Source organism: Thermobia domestica, chromosome 5 (genome assembly GCF_964235325.1).
Source record: "Thermobia domestica chromosome 5, izTheDome1.hap1.1, whole genome shotgun sequence".
NCBI lineage: Eukaryota > Metazoa > Arthropoda > Insecta > Zygentoma > Lepismatidae > Thermobia > Thermobia domestica.
This window is the reverse complement of record NC_137458.1, coordinates 209,854,614-209,876,531: the sequence shown is the minus strand read 5'-3', so window position 1 is coordinate 209,876,531 and position 21,918 is coordinate 209,854,614. Positions and strand designations below refer to the sequence as shown.

Genomic DNA, 21,918 nt, shown 5'->3' with positions numbered 1-21,918 from the left:
CTCAATGGTGTTCGGGCTACCATGGGGTACCTAATGTCTGTATTTTTTAGATATATGAAAATATATGTCTCTAAAATGTAAGGAACTGACATCTGTTTACCGAAAACCTCAACTCGGTAAGCCTTATGGATATCGAGATATGGGAAAATAAAGAGCGACACTACAGAACTGTGGAGTTTGCGTACTAGATGGTGCAGTTTCGGAAACGTAATTACGAGGGCTTACAACAACCTCAAAAGTAGTTTCAATTAAATACACTACACACACGCCCTGATGGGGGTTTTCGGGTACCATGATATTCCCAGAACTCTCATTTCTAAATATTCTAAAATATGTCTTAATAACGTTTTAAAGAACGTTAGAGGTGTGTGTTTACCGAAACCGCAAGTCGGTACGCCTAACAGTTACCGAAATATGGTGAAATAAAAAGCGACACCATAGGTACGTGGAGCTTGCATATTAGACAGTACAATTTAGAAAATTAATTAAAATATGACTATCAAGATATTGTCAAATAAAGGGAGGATCCATATAGTTATGGGGTTTTCGTGTTAGGTGGTAAAATTTCCGAAACCGGTCATGTAAAGTTAATAAGCATCAGTAGCAATTTCATCTTAAAATAATTAGGTATTTCCATGGAGTTTAAGAACATCATGGGGTCTACCAAGATTAAATTTTAAAAGTTTTGTAAAATATATTTTGACATTTGTAAAGAGTATTAGAAATATGTATTTACCTAAAAGTTCCAGCTAGTACATCTAGCAGCTAGAGAGACACCATACAATAAAAGCGTATTAGATCTTGAAATTTCAGAAAACAATTATTGATCCTAACAAAAGTTAAATAAGATGGTACTTATATGGGTTAAGTGAGAACCTCAGACTCGTCAGTACAATTTCGATCGAAAGATTAATTCAGCTCTAAATTTTCTTTGGACAATTCCAAGCGTTCATCGGGCTCTGAAATAAAGTGAACATTTTTTGTCAATATCTAATATAGCAAGCGAGATATAAGGAATTATGTATTTTATGACGTCGTAAAAATAGAGACCCACATGGATTTGTACTTTTGAGTATTTGCTGTAAGAAGAAGAAATTTCAGAAAACAACCGTATATACCTTAATAGACAATTAAATGGGCGGGGGCACAGTGGCTTAGTGGTAGAGTGCTTACCTCTGGTGTATTGGGTTCTTGGTTCGATCCACGGCCAAGTCAGTTTGTAGTGGACATCGTATTCGTGGGTTTTCTCGGGGTACTCTCCTCCCACCTTTGCATTCCATCAATTCTGTCAACAACATTCACTTGCTTTAATCATAATCTCCCTGAGACTAAAATGCATAATCGTGGGTCGCTACACTGAAATATTTCCTTTTATTTAATTTTAAAATTAAATAGGGAGTTAAGTATGATCGTATTTCTATGGGTTAAGTGAATACTCCAATAGTTTCTGCAAAAAAAAAAAAAAAAAAAGATTAGTTAAATACCCTACCACTAAGCTACTGTGTCCCCGCCCACTGAATTGTCTATTAAGGTATATACAGTAGTTTTCTGAATTTTTTTCTTATAGGAAAGACCCAAAAGTACAAATCCATAAAGATCTCTATTTTCACGTCATAAAATATATAATTCCTTATATCTTATTTACTATCTTAGATATTGACAGCGAATTTTCATTCTTTTGCACAGCTCGATGAACCCTTGGAATTGCCTGAAGAAAACCTAGGACTGAACTAATCTTTCGATCGAAATTGTACTGAGGTACTGATTTAACCCATAGAAGTACCATCTTATTTAATTTTGTTGCGACCAATAATTGTTTCCGAAATTTCAAGCTTTTATTTCACAGTGTTTCTCCAGATGTTAGATGTACTAGCTGGAAGTTTTGGGTAAATACATATTTCAAATACTGTTTACAAATGTCAGATTATATTTTCAAAAGCTTTTAAAATTTAATTTTGGTAGACTCCATGATGTTCTAACACCCCATGAAGATATCTAATTACTTTAAGATGAAATTGCTACTGGTGTTTATTAACTTTCCATGACCGATTTCGGAAATTTTAGCATCTAACACGAAAACCCCTTAACTGTGTTGGTCCTCCCTTTATTTGACAACATCTTGATAGCCGTTAGTCATATTTTAATTCAATTTCCGAATTGTAGCGTCAAGTATGCAAGCCCCACATACCTATAGTTTATTTTCCCATACCTCGGTATCCATAAGGCTTACCGAGTTGCAGTTTTCAGTAAAAAAAAAAAAAAAAAATCAGTTCTTTACATTTTAGAGACATGTATTTCCATATATCTAAAACGCAGAAATTAAGTACCGCATTGGAACTCCATTGGAGTACTCACTTACTTTTGCATAGCAGGGTAAAAACGCCAGTGGTTCTCACTTTAAGGTTGAAAACATACTATTTTGTCTCTTCTCTGAGCATCGTGAATCTGTCGGAGCTGTACCATAGTTGGAAAGACTCACTGATCCTTCCTATAATGACCATGTAGTTAGAATTAAAAAAGGAGTAGCCGTTGGAGGAAAAACAATATTTTAAAATCCTTGCACCAGTAGTCGTCACCTTAAAATCAAAATGTTCCAGTAGTAGTCAGGATTTTCTACCAGTGTTCGTCACTCAAATAACTTGACATAATTTATTCAAAAACGCACTGTGTATCAGTTTAGGGTTAAGAATACAATATAAAGTAGTAAGCTTAATAACTTTGCATCACTTTTAGCACTCAAGAAATAAAATAAAAACGTTTTTACATACTTTTTAAAGCAATTTCAGAGAGAAAAATGTTAACTGAATTCAAAAGTTAACTGTATATCACTTCCACGTTAAGAGTACAATATTAAATACTATGTTTAATAACTATACGTCACTTTAAACTCTCAAGAATGAAAATAAACGTTTGTACATACATTTTAAAAACAATCTGAGAAACAAAATAAGTTAACTGAATTCAAAATTTAATTATACATCACCTTAAGCTTGAGAATACACTATAAAATACAGAGATTAATAAAAAATGAAATCTTTAAGTTTAACGTCCCACGATTATGCCGGTTAGGCTACAGGAGACGGAGATAATGAGAAATGAGTGAAATGGTGGAATGAAGAAAGTGGGAGGAAACGGGAGAACCCCGAGAAAACCCACGAGCACGGTGTTTGTCCACTACAAAGTCCACACGGCGCGAGTTGGGATCGAACCAGGGACCCCAAACACCGGAGGTTAACACTCTACCACTGAGCCACCGCGCCCCCCTGAGATTAATAATAATGCATTACTGAAGAATGAAAACAAAAATGTTTTAGCTACCTATATTGTATTTACATGTTACCGGTATTTCTCATTAACTTTTTTTTTTTTTTGATACCTCATGATCAAGTGTAGGGATGCGCAAGAGAAAAGATTTGAGATTGTCTCCTCTCGAAAAGGTGCCGCGAAAGTTATGTCTCGTCTCGAAAACTGGATCCGTTTCTATTGGAAGAGCTCTATCTCGTCTCGAATTTCGTACCAAAAATTCTGTCTCGTCTTGTCTCGTGCGCATCCCTAATCAGGTCCATAGCCAAAAACTTCATTTCGGAGGGGGTTCGATAGGGCTTTGGGATATCCGAATTTAGATATAGATAATCGATATTGACAAACTATCGAAACTTGTTCGAAATATCGAAAAATACAGCAATATCGAAATATAAACAATATCAAAAATCGAAAATATAGAAATATGAAAGAGATCAAAAATATGGATATATCGATCAAAAATGGATATATGATCTTGGAATACGATTTGGTGGAATAATGAGGGAGAAAAATAATCATTGATTAAATATTAAATTGAAAAGAAATAAGAGCCTGACGCTCAAATACTTATCTATCCGGCACCCATCTTGATCCCCATAAAATATCATGAAGTGCTTGATTGATTCTAAACTCAATAATAGTAATAGTAATTTAACAACAAACACAGAATATATAATTTACGCACCTTGAAATGTAGAAATTAATGATTGTAATCCCCAGCTTTCCAATAGACGTTTGATTTCTCCAAATGAAGATTCGGATATCTTGTTTCTTCTCAAGCAATAATGGGTTACAATAATCAGTTGCAGTCCAAAGCCAAGTCACTAAGTTAAGCATGAAAATAAAGAATTCATTAGTTAGATGCATACAAAATCCTACGCATATAAATCCGAATCTACTTGTATTAAATTGTAAATTTAAACAAACTAAATTATACTACTTTGGAAAGCGTCTCCAAATATAATGTTTTCATTCTAAAGTGAAGGAATTTTTAAAATCGGATGACCCGTTTGCGCTGTACACTCGCTATGCGTCCAATGTGAAATGAAAATGCAACATTGCCATTTACCTGGACCCACAACGTAAGTGAGTGAAGTTACTGTCTTTTACGCTAACATGTCGATGGCCAGCCCCCGTTTCAAACAGTAACTTCATTCACTTATGTTGTGGGTCCAGGTAAATGACAACGTTGCATTTTCATTTAAAATTGGGTGCATAAAGAGTATACAGCACAAACATCTCGTCCGATTTTTTTTAAAAAGTGTTCACTTTAGATTGAAAACGTCATATTTCGAGATGTTTTTCCTCTTACATTTTGTTGTAACTCTGATAATAACAGAGTTATCCTATGTCAGGGAACGTTTGAGACATCCTGTATACATCATAAGAAGTTCCTTTCTAAATTCTACACGGATGTGGTTTCATTGAATGTGAGGTGGGTGATACACATTAGGCCTTTTGGGAGTACGTCACACGGACGACCGTAATTTTGTGTTCAAAATTTTTATGAATTGATGGGATATGTGATACATATGGCCACGGACTAGAATTTTCTCAGTATGTCAAATATGCAATCAGATTTCATGCAGCTTAATTTGGTGAAAAGCTATTGCCAATTGAACGTTACATTTACCTCTTTCTTGCAGATGTTGAACCATGCCGTTAGCACGTGAGGAATGGATCGAAATAATCAAACTGTGGGGCGGGAGGAGTATATGTGCAGTGGTTGCCGATTGCAGTCATCCACAATGTGACTCTGTGTCACATGTTTCAGTGTCACAGTAATTAACTAAATTTGAGAAGACGGGGACATTCGTGAACATACATCGTAGCGGTTCAAACTCGCGGAACCTTTTTCCTTCCCCATTTTGAACCGGTACATGAAAATGCCATTTTCTCCATGTTTGCCTGCGCCGATTTTGAAAATTCCTTCACTAATCGATTTCTCTCGTCGAGTACTACAAGAAACAGTTAAAATCTCGCGGGCCCTTTTTTCTTCCCCATTTTGAACTGATACATGAAAATGCCATTTTCTTCATGCTTGCCTGCGCCGATTTTGACAATTCCTTCACTAGTCGATTTCTCTCGTCGAGTATTACAAGAATCAGTTAAAATCTTGCGGCCCTTTTTTCTTCCCCACTTTGAACCGGAAAATGAAAATGAGATTTTCTGTATGTTTGCCTGCGCCGATTTTGAAAATTCCTTCACTAATCGATTTCTCTCGACGAGTACTACAAGAATCAGTTAAAATCTCGCGGAACCTTTTTCCTTCCCCATTTTGAACGGGTACATGAAAATGCCATTTTCTCCATGTTTGCCTGCGCCGATTTTGAAAATTCCTTCACTAATCGATTTCTCTCGTCGAGTATTACAAGAATCAGTTAAAATCTTGCGGCCCTTTTTTCTTCCCCACTTTGAACCGGAAAATGAAAATGAGATTTTCTCTATGTTTGCCTGCGCCGATTTTGAAAATTCCTTCACTAATCGATTTCTCTCGACGAGTACTACAAGAATCAATTAAAATCTCGCGGTCGTCTTTTCTTCCCCATTTTGAACCGGTACATGAAAATGCGATTTTCTGCATGTTTACCTGCGCCGATTTTGAAAATTCTTTCAGTAATTTATTTCTGTTGTCGAGTACTATAAGAATCAGTTAAAATCTCGCGGGCCCTTTTTTCTTCCCCAAGCCAATATTTTTGTATATTTTGAATGTATTCAAGTATGGAACAAAAGTATTATATAATTCCCTTAGTAGGTTTCTCAACTTCATATTTTTCAACTTAAATTTTATTTATTTTAATTATTTATTTTCTTGTGACTCAATATTTAATTGCAATCGTTCATTGGGGAGAAGGGTGGCCATTCTCAAATATATAAATATAGTATTCTTAAAATTTATGTGTTCTCGTACTATTAGTTTCTTCCACTAGACCTGGAAATTGAAAAATTAATACCTGGAAAACCTGGAAAATTCAGGGAAATTGAGTTCCATATTTATATATGAACACTGCTATTTACAATTTTTTTTTCGAATAGGGAGAACTGTACAAAAGGGTGTTTTGGGAATGGTATAACAATAGGTTTCTGGGAGTGTTGTTCGAAATGAAATCTTTAAGTTTTACGTCCCACTATTATGCTGGCTAGGCTAAAGATAACGGGGTGTTGTTCGCAGTGTTGAATTCAGACATTTACACCCGGGGGGGAATGTCAACTGCTCGGGGGAGGGTTATTTTTCTGTATTTTTTTCAAGAAAGCAGCATATTTAACAATTCCATTCACATACACATCTTACCTAATATTGAGACTAATTGCTGATAAATATTCAATGAGATTATAATTTTAAGAAAACAATCGTTTGATTTCATCTAAAACATTAAATAAAGACTGGCAAAAATAGTTTAGACTAAACTTTAACTGCTATTTACAGTAACTATTTTTATTATTTCCTATATTCAGTAATTACTGTTTGTTACTAATGTAAAAATTTTTAAAAAGATTTAAATTAACTGAAATATTTTTTCTCCTAAAACAAACATACTTAGGAATATCTTAATAAAAAGTTATCATTCTTTCTCACACTTCTGATTCTAAATCAAACATATTAGCCTTGGTTTCTTCACTGCATATACATCAATAGTTTAGTTGACGAAATCTTCAGTAGGATTAGTGCCGTGTCGTGGAAAATCAGCGCTTGGCGCGAGAGTATACGACGGCATCCCCATATATATGAGTGAGGTCGACAGACCAGCCGCCAAAGGTGGGAAAATTTTAAAAAGTAAACCCTGCTTTTCCTTGATTTTGAGCACTTTTCATTACTTTTTTCCTTTCATTTTATATATGTCCACATGTATTTCATTCCTCTGTTTTTCTTTCCTTCTTTTTTCTTTTTCCCTCCCGAATTTTTCACCCCTTACTTCGGCGCCCGGGGCCGTCGCCCCGCTTGCCCCTCCCCCATGGAACGGGACTGAGCAGGATCTTGGCCACCTTCAATAGCAATCTTTCACTTATATACTATTATCATATTGATAAATTCTATATAAGTCTCTAATCAAGGAGGGATAACTGTTCCTCCCTGATCCCTCTAAATGACGCCCACTGAATCTCACCCTTTAACTGAATTATTTTTAATTAAAGAAAGATGTGTTTACTTTAACAATCGTAAAACACATTTACGTCTGTTACTTCCGATGCGAGAAATGGGATTTAGGCGCCCTATTTCAAATAATGTAGGAACTGTATATTTTCAAGAACTGAAGTCTGCTGACATGAGAGATTATATGGAATGATCGAAAGATCTTCCCTATCTTTCCTTTCGTATCTCAACCTGTGCTAGTGCTACCTACTAATATATAATATAGGGCGAGAGTATAGTACCTACTAAAATACAAACCTTTCTTCAACAGTTAACAATTTCATGTTCTGCCAAACTCAGTCATAGCGTTAAGAAATACAAGTTTTATTCACTATTTGGTATTCTATCTTAGATGTTACATGTTAACATTTATATAGAATGGGTCTGCGTCATTTATATGTATATTGAGAGATCGGATTTCGTCTGCACGTACACGGACAGAAAAGCAAATAATTGGGTGAAGTAATTTCTACATTTTGTGACTGAAATTTTGGGAGTTTCTCCGGGGGGGAATGAATTTTCTTCGGGGGGGAGATTCCCCCCGGGCTACCCCCTGAATTCAACCCTGGTTGTTCGGTGGGGGTCAATGTTGCCAATTTTGGGTAAAGTCGCTAAATAAGGGGAATTCGACCTCAACGATAGCGTAGGTTGACCATAAAATTTTCAGTTAAAAACGGGACAGGTTCTTGCAACCCTAGACTTTTAGATCTACCTTTGTTCTTATCAGTGCCTTGATATCAGATTTCCTCCTCTCTCTCTTTGTTACAGAACGGGTACTTATGAAAAAGGAAAGACACGTTGAAATTTGTTCAACACACAACCAACTGCTAAAACCTCTGCTGCCTTTCGAGCAGTACTGCGAACTATAGAGTATGTTTAATATAGGGAATTTCAGTTCAATTTTTGCCTCTTTGTTATTATTAATTATTAATACTTTTAAAAGGAGTAAAGATACTGGGTTTGTTATTTACTTCTTTCATTTACATAGAACGGGACGAATACTACTTTTTCCATCTACTGACGGGACGGCCGGGACACGCCACTAAAACGGGACTGTCCCGGTCAAAACGGGACGTATGGTCGCCCTACGATAGCGACAAAAAATATTTTTTTCCGATTGGAGACTTTTTTGGGTGATTTTTAAATGACGATTTACCTACTTACACATTTAGCGACTTTCTGCTCCAAACAAAATGTTCATCTGTAGAGAAGCATTATTAGTTCAAAACAGTTTTTACGTTCTTTTTTTCTGTTTGTTTGTTTTAATCAGCGCAACTGATGAAGAGTTTGGAAATACAGCATACTCACTGCCCCACAATCCTGCATTGTTATGTTACCCTTGCCCTCTAACGAAGAACAACTACAAACTTGATGTCCTTTAGTTCGCAGAGTTTCCGTTGAGAAACACACGTAATACATCATTACCGATAGCAACAAGATTAGCTATAGATTGCGTGAATAAAGGCGAAGAAGATGTTTGTTATATTTGTCCTTTGGGGTCTTTTAATTATTCTGCACTTTTTCTTTTACAAAAAAATGATCCCTGAATTAAAGGATTGGTTGCGCCCTATTTACAAAGATGTGAGTAGAACCAGCGGCGCAAATCTGTCTTCAACATTGGGAGGGGGGGGGGGGGTAAGACCGTTACCATACTTTTTTTTGACGATGTCCAAAATACTTATGAAGTTGAAAAACAATGTTGTGGAGGATCAGAGTTGTTTTCAGCGTTGGGAGGCTGCAGATTTGAGGCTTATCTGGGGGACATCTATTTTATCTCACGTTCCTTTGTAGCAATCGGACAAAAATAATCAAATTTCTCCCAAAAAACACATTTCAAATCGGATTATTGGGGAGAAGTCCCCCTCAGTTCCAAGATTGGAGGGGACATGTATCCGTCATCCCCCCCCACGGATTTGCGCCAGTGAGTAGAACATATTGTTTAGTTTACATCTACAACTTTAAAACAATGCTTATAGACAATGAATTTCTCTATTATTTTTATAGCGACTTTTCACCCAAAATTGGAGTCGTCATATCCCGTTTCGCAAACTTATTGCCAACATTTTGGAAACTGGTTGCGAAGAGAGCTACAATGGATGAGTCGAGTTATTTCGTCGCTTCCGCTGTGAACCTTAATACAAGATTCCAAAGAGATTAAGAAAAAATGAAATGAAACCTTTGAGTTTTACGTCCCACAGTTATGCCGGTTAGGCTAAAGGAGACGCTGATGATAAGCAATGAATGAAAGGTGGAATGAAGAAAGTGGAAGGAAACGGGAGAACCCCGAGGAAACCCACGCACAAGGTGTTTGTCCATCACAAAGTTCATTTGACGGGGGCTGGGATCGAACCCGGGACCCCAAGTACCGGAGGTGAACGCTCTACCACTGAGCCACCGCAGCTCTTAAGAGATTAAGAGTCACAAACATAGTCACTTTCAATTTTGTAATATATATAGCTCTATATATTGCATCACTGACTAATAACTAAAATCCTTGGATTGTATATATAAAAGTCGCCCCCTGCCCGTAAAAAGCTTCATTCGAACTCGGAATCGAACAATTGCATCTGTAAAACAGTGCTGATTTGATTTTAACGTTCCTTTCAGCAGCAAGGCTGTATGAGACGTGGACCTACAGATTAACGTGGAATCCGAACCACATAAGCTCCGGCCGGGAATCGAAAAAATGAAATGAAATCTTTGAGTTTTATGTCCTACGGTTATGATGGTTAGGCTAATGGAGACGGTGATGAGTAATGAATTAAATAGTGGAATGAAGAAAGTGGGGGGAAACGGGAGAACCCCGAGAAAACCCACGCACACGGTGTTTGTCCACCACAAGGTTCACTTGGCGGGGCTGGGATCGAACCCGGGACCCCAAGCACCAGAGGTGAACCTTCTACCACTGAGCCACCGCGGCCCCCGGCCGGGGATCGAACCCGGTGTCCCACGCCAAAGGCGTGTTCACTAACCACTTAGCCACGAGGGAGCTCATCTATAAGGCAGTGTAAGCAAACAAAAAAACGCACACTGGATGTTTGCGCAACTGAGGATCAAAACATTCTCAATGGAGTATGAGAAATAGTTAACGCCAATCAAAGTGTGCTTTTGCTTATTTATTACTTCGTTAATACTTAATTCCTTCTAGAAATAGTGAAACTATACTATGAAGAAACACTAATAAACTAATAACAATTACGTTGTATTTCTTAGCACACCACGACCATTTTTACCACCCATAGAATTTGAACCTAGTACTATACTGCATTAGTCACGCCGTAACGAAAGATGAACATCTGGCACTCGTAGCTGTTGAAGCTACCTGTATATCACGCGGCCTGCGTTGGTACTCCTCAACATAAATACCTCACAGCCCAAAGCCAGGAAACATCACAGACAGAAGACAGGGGCACAAGCAGTGCCTGACACTTCACGAACTCTAAACCCGCCAAGACTCAACTCAACATGACCTTCAATTACGTTCTAGAAACCAAACCAATGCTAAGGCACAAACTTACCAACTTCCTATATGAAAACACAAGAAAAAAAATCTAACTTTTTTGGTTCCAAAGTGATGACATAACAATAATACTAAAAAGGTTTTAATTTTCAGTAACCCAAACATTAATTAACTAGGGAACATAACAAAGCAAAAATAAATAAAAATAAAAATAAATTAAATTAAAAAATAAAAATCTGACAAGTAAACTCTCCCTGACTACTTTTTTTTTTTTAATTTCAGTGAGGCTGTAAAATATGTTAGTATCTTCGTAAAATATATATATTTCAATATAAACAAGTTCTTTAAACAAAAGAAAGCTTTGTAGTAGAGCGCTTACCTCTGACGCGTTAGGTCCCTGGTTCGATTCCTGCTCCCGACAAATAGCCTTTTGGTGAACACTGTAGGTGTGGTTATTCTTAAGACTTTCCAGTTTCCTTACATTTTCTTGATTCCACCATTATCATGTATCTCATTGTCACCTTCTCTCTTACATTGATGTACAATCATGGGGCGTTAAACTAAAAGCAAAAAAAAAAAAAAAAAAAAAAAAAATTTGCAAATATCCTAGTAAAAATGAGTTTTCTAGACTACACAAGTGGCCCCGCGTAGGGTAGTCGCTAGCGCTCTCGCCTTCGGTGCGAACGGTTCCGGGTTCGATCCCGGGGGAGAACTCGGTCGAAAAAGTATCAAAAGATTTTAAGTCCAGCCATCCTGAATGAGGTTTCCTTGGGTTTTCCTCATTCACAGCAGGCAAATGCCGGAGTGGTACCTAACATATAGGTCCCAGGCCGTTTTCTTCCTTCCCCAATCCTTTCTTCCCTTCCTTTCCCCGGATAGTGTACTCGCCGAGGAAAGTCATCCCTCATATGGGGTAACAAGGCCATTGATGCCGAAAGCCCAGAAATCTAAATCCTAAATCTTCACTACACAAGGAAATTTCCGCGCTGAAAACGGTTTATTAGCAATTATGTTAAGCAGTCCTGTAGTAAATCTGCACCAAGTAATAAATCGTCACATATAAAATGGAATGAATAAACACATAACATTCATTTTGCTACCTTGAAACATAATATGTTTCAAAACATTAATATTCAAAGTTTTTTCAAAATTCAGATTCACCCATTCCATTCTCCTCAATCATTTACGAGTTACAATAGTAAGAATTGTAGTCATAAACTACATTACTTACTTAGTACTATATTAAAGCAAGTTACACTAAAAGAATATATAATTAATGGGAATATTTAACTAAAGTAATAGTTAACTATTGTACTTACCCAGGCTTCCCAGGTTTCCTTCCTCTCTTCTGTTCCGTTTGTAAACAACCTCGTTTCGCAAGCAAAAGACGGTAGTTCAATGACGTCAGCCATGGCGAAAGAAAGAGTGTCTATAGGCGGTCTGGATCTTACACACAGATGGACGTATATAACGTATAGCTGAAGTATTTAACATACGTATACGTATGTAAAATACAGAAGATTGTTAGATATCAGACATCCTGCAGAGACATGATGTAATATCTAAGCGGGTAAAAGGCAGTACCTATGTAGTATATGGATAAAGTTCGCTCCGTACAGATTTCCTTAGTAAACATAACGAATCCTTGTATTTGTACAATATACCGCTGTCCGGATAATGGATTTTTCTCAGTGTAGAAATTCACATTGAGCATCATAGGAAATATTGCCCCGGAGTACCTCCTGACATTATCACTCAGTATCGGCCACTACTGAGTCATCGTGGCTCCGAATTCTAAAAGGAAAGAATCCTGAGTGCATACACTGATCAACCAAAACATTATAACCACTTACGTAATATCTATCTATATGTCCACTTTGGCTAGTAGAAGAACAATGCAGTTTCACATTAAAGAAATGGGATCTTGGTAGTAGCTTGAGCCGCACATCTAAACATACAAGTCAATTCCCATAAATTCAGCGGAGGGGGACGATGAACTCGGATCTGACGTTCAGTGATAATCCAAATGTTTAAGATTGAGTGAGTCGGGGGTGTATTGTAGCGAAGTTCACCACTGTGCTCATCTCTGTATCACAACAACACAACCATTGCTGCACAACTTTGACTTTGTGACAAGGAGCATTGTACTGCTGAAATATTTCTCTGAGAGCTGGAAACAACGTCCACAGAAATGGGTGTATATGATCAAAAATGGCCTTCCAATAGCTAAAAGCCATCATGATTCCTTCCACACGTTCTACTGGGCACATGGATGACCATTTGAAAGATCTTCAAATCATAATCAATCCACCACTGGGCTGTCGTCGCCCTACGGTGCAATGTCTCAAGCAGTTGTTTTCCTGGAAGATTCTGATCTACCCATTGATGTAATAAAGGAAGTATTGTAATTCATGACCATGCAGCTTTCTGCCATTGTTCGGCTGTTCAACGACGATGGACACGAGATTTTGTCCCGCGAGGTTTTGGGCGGCGAGGTTTCGGCCACGCGAGGTTTTGGCCCGGCGAGATTTTGTCCCGCGAGGTTTTGGCCGGCGAGATTTTGGGCGGCGATGTTTCGGCCGCGAGATTTTGTCCGTATCCCGCCCATCCCAGTTGTAATCGACGACGCCGTGCTAATAACATTGGTACACATGTGGGACGTCAGCACTGTTTAATAAATGAAGTCACTCACTGTATGTGTAACATATTTCTGTAACATATAAAAGAATGACTCTTTTAATATATGAAATAAGAACCCTGTTTAATACTAAAAAAACGTCTGGTACATAGGATTTTTATTCAAGCCTTATTAGAATCAATGAAGACGAAATTGGTAGTGTTATCTATTATAAGCGAGGTGATAGAGTTCAACGCGAGGCTAAATATGACATTCCATCGAGACAGAAAGTCCTTCCTAATAAAAATTATTATATTTTATCATTAAAAGACAAGAATATATTCGTATGAACTATCGCTTTTAAAATTAAAGCAAAATTTAAAAATGAAAAAAAAAAAATTAAAAACGGAAAAATTTTGCGACTCACTAGAATAGGAAAATAATGTACCATATGCACATATGGCAACCCCTTTATCAGGTGTAATGCTCTTTGGAACTCCAGAAGACACAACACCCCGGTTCAGGACGCCGTACCCCTGCAACAGACATTATACAGAGTGTTTCAAAACAACACCGACAATGTTTGGGAGGTGATTTCTGACATCAAGGTAGGACAAAATGTGTAGACCAACCTGGGTGCAGTAATTCGTCAGTTATAGGAGTTTCGGAGTTATAGGCTGCCGAAAACATGAAAAAATGAACTTTAAAGGTCCATAGCTCCAATACCATGGGACCTACTCTAGCCGAGTCAAGACTTCACTTAGGAAATAGTACGTGCATTATCCAAATATCAATGTTTCAGAATCCTGCGATACTCACACAACAATCTTTATGGAGGGAGTTTGGCTACGGGCGTATAATTTGACATACTCCCAACTACACGTATATAAATTGTTGTGGAAATATCGCAGGATTCTGAAACTTCGATATTCTTTAATTTTTATAGAATTTTTATAGAAGTAGTTAGTGAGTACTTCAAATTATACGCTACCGTTGCCAAACTCCCTCTATAAAAATTGTTGCCTGAGTACCGCAGGATTGTGAAACATGTATTTTTGGATAGCGTACATATTAGTTCCTAAGTGAAGTCTTGACCCCACTACGACAGTATTGGAGCTCTGGACCTTTAAAGTTCATCTTTTCATGTTTTCGGCAGCCTATAATTTCAAACTGACAGATTTCTTTACCCAGGTTGGACTATACTTTTTTTGTCTTATCTTGTTATCAGGAATCGCCTCCCAAACCTTGTCGGTTTTGTTTTGAAACACTCTGTATAATTGAATATCAGTAAGTAATGGTAAAGATAAAGAATAAAAAATATTTTGGAAAAGAAAAATGCATAAAAAGGAAAACGAAAAGAAGGGAACACAAATAATAGGATATACAATCCAGTGATTATGCTCTTTGGAACTCCAGAGGACACATCATCCTGGTAATTCCAGATACTAATCTTTATTACTGATATTTTATTGAAAGAATTACACTATTGAAAGAGTTAAATTTACAATAGAAGTAAGATTTAAATTCTAATTTGCTTATTCATAACAGTATTGTGATGCTTGCAATAAAGGAAATAGAAAGTATGAACCAGAACATTCTAACGTTAGAAACTTTCAACAAGAGAAAATCCCTTCTCACAGTTTAACAACCAACAACTTTTAACGATATATTTTATCCCGAAGAGTACACATTGCATAAAGACAGTCCATCCGGAGAAAACATGTAGGTATAATATTCTGCAATCTACACAAAATTCTGTATTGACTCGGGAGTTTGAATTATTTGAAAATGTGTCGCCACTTTCCTTTTAACCACATGTTTTCACTATATTTTTATCCTTCTACACATGGATAAGATATCCTCCTTCATTCTTGTTACTAGTAGTCTTCCAATCTCCTTTTTCCCTTCTTATCCCCGCCAACTTTCTTTCCGGCAGAGAGCGAGCGCTTTGGCTGGAAGGTCCGAGGGAGCAGGGACCACTTTATCATCTTTATGAGTGCAAAGAGGAGAATGGATGGCCACATCTTGTAGATAGGCATAACGGATGTCGTACATTCAAGAAAATAAGCTTATTTTATCTTCACCATAAAGTTTAATTTATCGTCGTTGGAGCGCTTGGGATCGAGGCAGCGAAAAGTGTGCGTTCAGGAATTTGTTGTACTTCATTTGTATGGGACCGCATAGGAATGGCATAGAGAGGAAAGAGAAAGGGGGAGGGGGAGTAGCAATGGAGCGTTATTACTGCGGCGCATGTTAGGGAGAAGTTGGCCTCTTTATTCGTCTGCTCCGGAATCCCCCAGAAACATTCAAAGGGAAAGGGGGCAACATCCCCCTTCTTTCACTAAAAAGCCCCCTATCTGCAGCTTCATGGGAGATGGAGCTTGTCTCCATTCACCACAAGAATGAAATATATTATATGTTTTTCGAAATTCGGCACTTTCCACATATAGGGAATGGTCTTTATATATATATATATATATATATATATATATATATATATATATATATATATATATTTTGTTATTATGAACAGCTTCCAAAGAACAGAACAGTAAGTGCTGCTAGGCGTGGCGCTGTTTCTTTTTCTCTCCCTCCGCTGGAAGAAACGCAATTTGTTGTATTAGTGATGGTCATATTCCTCCGCTGGACGCCCCTCATAAACAAATTTCTGCTATCATACAAGCGATGAGAACCGTGAGAGCGCATATTCTAGCAGATCTGCAATGGAGATTCTATGATGTCGCTTACAGAAAACAGAGGTTGCCAATTTGCGAGATATGAAGCCAGATTTTTCTTTTCTTTCGCTCATTCTCTCCTTCCTCTCCTCCTACTCTATATCTCTCCCGATCTTTCTCCATTTATATTAAATATTCTGAGCTGAGCAGTGTGCACATAGAGAGAACTAAAACAAATATCAACATTAAAATTTATAGTAACATTAAGTTGGGAATAAATTCTACTCCTCAGTGTATTATGAACAAATATTGAGATGAATCTTCTTTACATGGTCGTGAGTAGTGGAGAATATTTCTATATAGTAGAAGAACTTTGGAAATATTGCTAGGAAAAAAGTAAAATTGTGTCGTATTATTTTTAAAGATGAAAAAGGAATATATATATATATATATATATATATATATATATATATATATATATATATATATATACAGGGTGGTAGGTAACTCCACCGACAAACTTTGGGAGGTGATTCCTTATATGAAATGAAAGAAAAAAGTTCTAATAAACATGGGACGAAAAACGTCTCCTTTTAGAGTTATGAGCCGCCGAAAATTCGAAAATTCACGTTTCGAAACGCTCTGCCTTAGAAACTACAGGACCGATCCCAAGCGGTTTAAGGAGTTACAAAGGAAGTACAGTAGTATGCGCTCTATCTAAATATCCATGTTCTACCGTGGTCCGTTATCGGCAAAACAAACTGTAAAAAGGAAATTGAGGTATAGGGATACTCCTTTAAGTACTAATGGCGCGTTCGTTTCGCCGATAACGAAGGATGTTAAAACATGGATATTTAGATAGATCGCATACTACTTCCTGTGTAATTCCTTAAACCGCTTGGGATACGTCCTATAGTTTCTAAGGCAGGGCGTTTCGAAACATGACTTTTCGAATTTTCGGCGGTTCAAAACTCTGAAAGGAGACGTTTTCTGACCTATGTTTATCAGAACTTTTTTCTTGCATTTCATATAAGGAATAGTCGGTGGAGTTACCTACCACCCTGCATATAGGGTGTTTAATAAGTAATGGTCATAAATTAAACCGTAGATAGTACACGCCAAAACTAACAAAAAGTCTTAATAAACATGTGTCCGCAAACGCTTCGTAACGGAGATAGAGGCTGCCGAATGTGTGGGAAAATGAAGTTTAGAGACGAATATCTCAAAAAGTATGAATCGGACAGAGGGCGGTCCAATGAATGACTATCGAAATCATACCTGCGCTATGCAGAAATGCATGGTTGATAACTCTGCAATGCGCGCGCAAGGGATTCCCCAAAGAAACGGAGGGATTCCCGGAAAATTGTTCAAGGAAAGGGTGCTCGAGATGAACATCGCGGGCGAGTCTATCCACCAGTAATTCATAAGTCGTGGTACCAGGTCGAAAGCTCGAAAAGATACAAAATGAAGGACAATGTTTACGTGCAGTGTGTTTTTGCATAACCAGCAGGAAATGAGAGAGGCAATCGAAGAAAGGTGGTGGTGCATGTTATGAACTACTTCAGAGCACACTCCTAAGACGAATGCACATGTACAGAGTAGTCCTTTACCGTACCAATACCAAGGTAAAACAAACGATGCGCGAAAATGAATGGAATGGCCGAAAGGAACACTAGTAGAACATGCAAGCCAGCTGGAAATACTGAATCGGGGTTGCAACAGACGTTGAACTCACCTTGGGTGCATGATGTTGCGGGTTCAAATCCGCTGAAGTGCCCACTGAATGCAGTTGTTCTGATCCCAGATTTTCCAAATCGTAAGTCCCGTCCTTCGAAGCTCCTAAGCTCGTTTAAAGCAACAATAACTCAATCAATCGAGCGACTGTAGGATGCTCATTATTTGGTTCATCCCCTGTACGTATACCTAAAGAAAAAAGAAACTGTGCACGCAGGTCTTATCAATCAGCTGGTAAGCCAAGAAATATGGAATGGAAGAACACTACATTTTTCCGATTACAGACGTGAATTGGAAACATGCTTGCCTTTCCACGTTTGTTTATTATGTTACCTGAAGGGTTCTGCTATAGGTCTACATGCTTTCGTCGTGCCGGAGTAGTCGCTTGGGAGAATAATTCAGAGTGTAGAGGTTCGTTGTCTTCACCTGTCTTTCTCATCTACAGTGAATGTAGTAGTTTTGTGTATTGAAGAGGTGTCAAATGCGGGTGCCTTTACAGTGTTGTGGATATACTTACTTCACCGTATTGCAGGAACAGTGCAATAGTTTCAGTAGTAATGCAAAGCCACTGGGATACTATTGTGCAGTGTTAATTATGTTATTAGTGTGTTGCTGAATTATTGTTTACCTTGCCATTGATACAATGTACAGTAATATTGAGTATGCTGACATGCACTTTATGTACGGCAAAGCAAACGGGAATGCGGTAGAGGCCGCTAGGTTATATCACGAGACTTTCCTTACGACACAGCAACCAGCCGAAGAACATTCATCAGAATATATCAGCGACTACGAGCACATGGGATCTTTACACATTGTTCCAGGCCGGGAAGGCCAAGTACAGTACGTACCCCTGAATTAGAAGAACGTGTGCTACAGGCAGTGGACGAAAACCCAGGAACGAGCACAAGACGTGTGGGACTTGCCAAACGCGTATCCAATGCTCTCGTATGGCACATTCTCCATGAGCAGCAGTTGTACTCATACCATCTGCAACGTGTCCAACCTCTGACGCGCACAGACTTTCCGGTGAGTATGCAGTTTTGTCAGTGGCTTCGCAGACAAATTACTGGCAATCCTCATTTCACTGATGACGTCCTATTTACTGATGAAGCACAATTCACCCGGGATGGTATTGTAAATTTTCACTATTCTCATGTATGGGCCCCTGCGAATCCACATGCAGTAGTGGAGGTAGGACATCAGCGTAGGTTTTCCTTAAACGTGTGGGTAGGACTCTTAGGTGATCAGCTCGTAGGACCATTCTTTCTTCTTAATACATTAACTGGGATCTCATATTTGCGATTTCTCCAACACGAGTTGCCACTTATACTCGAAGATATACCTCTTGATAGGCATCAGCGACTGTGGTTTATGCATGATGGAGCACCAGCACATTTCCTTAACCGTGTCAGAGAACGTTTACATGCCCGATTCAGACGAAAGTGGATAGGACGTGGGGTTCCTATTACTTGGCCACCGCGCTCCCCGGACTTAAATCCTTTAGATTTCTTTCTCTGGGGCCATGTGAAATCGCAAGTTTATTCTACCCCTGTTGCAACATTACAAGACCTTCGAGAAAGGGTAGAACAATGTTGCGGACATATTCAACAGGATGCAGACATGTTATTACGAGTACGTGGATCTTTGCGAAGACGAGTACGAGCATGCATTCGCATGAATGGACGAAACTTCCAACATTTACTTTAATGATAGAAGTAAGTTAATTTCTTACGCATCTCTTCTGTGGTTACACATCTGGGTATTTACTGTTTACATTATGATTAATACTGTACACATTACCAACATGACGATCTGTTTGTTGATATGGACAAACACGACGTGTCCATCATTTTTTGCTTGTTGTAATACACTTACGCATTCAACATGCGGAATGTTTCAGATTCGCCTCCCACATACTCGAATGTTGTCATGCTTTTCCCATTGCAATCCAGTTGTGGATATTTGTTACGTTAACTGCTTAGCACAAACTGCTTCATCAGTGCCTTGCATACCATTTGATTTACCTAAGTGCTGCTACACTTGTACGTATGCATTACGTTCGGAACTCTTCCTGGAGCCATTTACAACGTACATCACCACACTTCGATTGCTTATCTCATTTCCTGCTGGTTATGCAACCACACACGGCACGTAAACATTGTCCTTCATTTTGTATCTTTTCGAGCTTTCGACCTGGTACCACGACTTATGAATTACTTGTGGATAGACTCGCCCTCGATGTTCATCTCGAGCCCCTTCTTCCTTGAACAATTTTCCGGGAATCCCTCCGTTTCTTTGGGGAATCCCTTGCGCGCGCATTGCAGTGTTATCAACCATGCATTTCTGCATAGCGCTGGTATGACTTCGATAGTCATTCATTGGACCGCCCTCTGTCCGATTCATACTTTTTGAGATATTCGTCTCTAAACTTCATTTTCCTACACTTTCGGCAGCCCCTATCTCCGTTACGAAGCGTTTGCGGACACATGTTTACTAAGAGTTTGATGTTAGTTTTGGCGTGTACTATCTACGGTTTAATTTATGACCATTACTTATTAAACACCCTGTATATATATATATATATATATATATATATATGTGTGTGTGTGTGTGTGTGTGTGTGTGTGTGTTTTGTTTCAAAGCTACCTTAATATGATAAAATTTTCCTTTAATCCTAATAGTATACATCTTTACAAATGAAAAACAAATTAAGAATTAAAATCAGGTAGCATGTGTAGTAATGTTGCAAGGCGACAAAGATTTTTGTAACTCAATTTCCGGTGCCACATGCCGTGAGAGACATTTGTTGATGTACGAATTAATTTTTTCAATTATATTACGTGTAATAATGAAAGCCAATAATCCGTTTTTTAACTTCTTTAAATAGAAATTTTGAAGCTATGTACATGGTAAGTGTGATAAGGAAATAAACGAAATTAGAAAACAAACACTTTTAAATACAAGCTATAAACTTTAATTTTAATGTGCTTTGATGATGTTTTAAATGCATCAGTAGCTCAACCTGAGCTGTCTACTCAGCGCATCGTTCTGTTATGACCATGAATCTCCTCCTTCCCTCTATGCATTTCTCCTTACTCACACAAGTAAAGGATAGAGAATAAAATGAAATCTTTGAGTTTTACGTCCCACGCTTATGCCGGTTAGGCTAAAGGAGACGGTGATGATGAGTAATGAATGAAATGGTGGAATGAAGAAAGTGGGAGGAAACGGGAGAACCCCGAGAAAACCCACGCACACGGTGTTTGTCCACCACAAGGATCACTTGGCGAGGGCTGGGATCGAACCCGGGACCCCTAGCACCAGAAGTGAACGCTCTACCCCTGAGCCACCGCGGCCCCAAGTAAAGGATAGGAGACTCACAAAGGAAGTGAATTGCTATGTAAAGATGTTGGAGTGAGTTTGTAGCAAATTTGTAGAAGTAACAAGATATCAAGTGAAAATATTTTTCTAATAAATCCATATCCATTCGAATACGCCTCATTGCTTGAAGCCTTTGAAGTTGGTAGCACGCAATTGGTTTTGCCATTCAGATTTAATCAAAGCGCCTGCAATGTCCATCAACCCGCCATACGTAACTTCTCTACGGGTTGCCTAACACCGTAGTTTGGCCTACAACAATGTTAATCTTTTGGGCTCAAAACGGACCCTAAAATGTTGACTAGAACAATAACGACGCTTTTTTTTTTTTTTGAAAATTTGAATAAGAACTGGACAATCTACACAAAATTTGAAATCGACCAGTGAAAACGGCACGTTTCTACCACTTGTGGTTTTCGAGATCTCATTGTGGAAAGGTTTGGAGAGATAACTACTATATTTGTAATGTTGCCCACGAAATGAAAAGTACATTTTTAAATTATACACAAGACCAGAAATTTCTCGAGTCTCTTTGGCAACACTAGTTCACCTAAGTCTTAGATTTTAAATAATGTTTTCGTTTGAGTTGATTGTGCGAATACAATGAAGAGCATTT

General features: G+C 38.1%; 1 long non-coding RNA gene across 2 annotated transcripts in view; it reads right to left on the bottom strand.

Moving 5' to 3' along the window:
* Positions 1-21,918, bottom strand: part of LOC145686374 (uncharacterized) — a 196,185-nt gene that overhangs the window by 135,423 nt on the left and 38,844 nt on the right. Inside the window, exon 5 of one of the 2 annotated variants that reach the window (XR_014131599.1) lies at positions 14,130-14,781. The exons of the other annotated variant lie outside the window; for it this stretch is intronic. This is a non-coding gene — a long non-coding RNA (uncharacterized LOC145686374). Of the gene's footprint in view, positions 1-14,129; positions 14,782-21,918 lie in introns of those variants that run through there. 2 annotated transcript variants of the gene reach the window in all.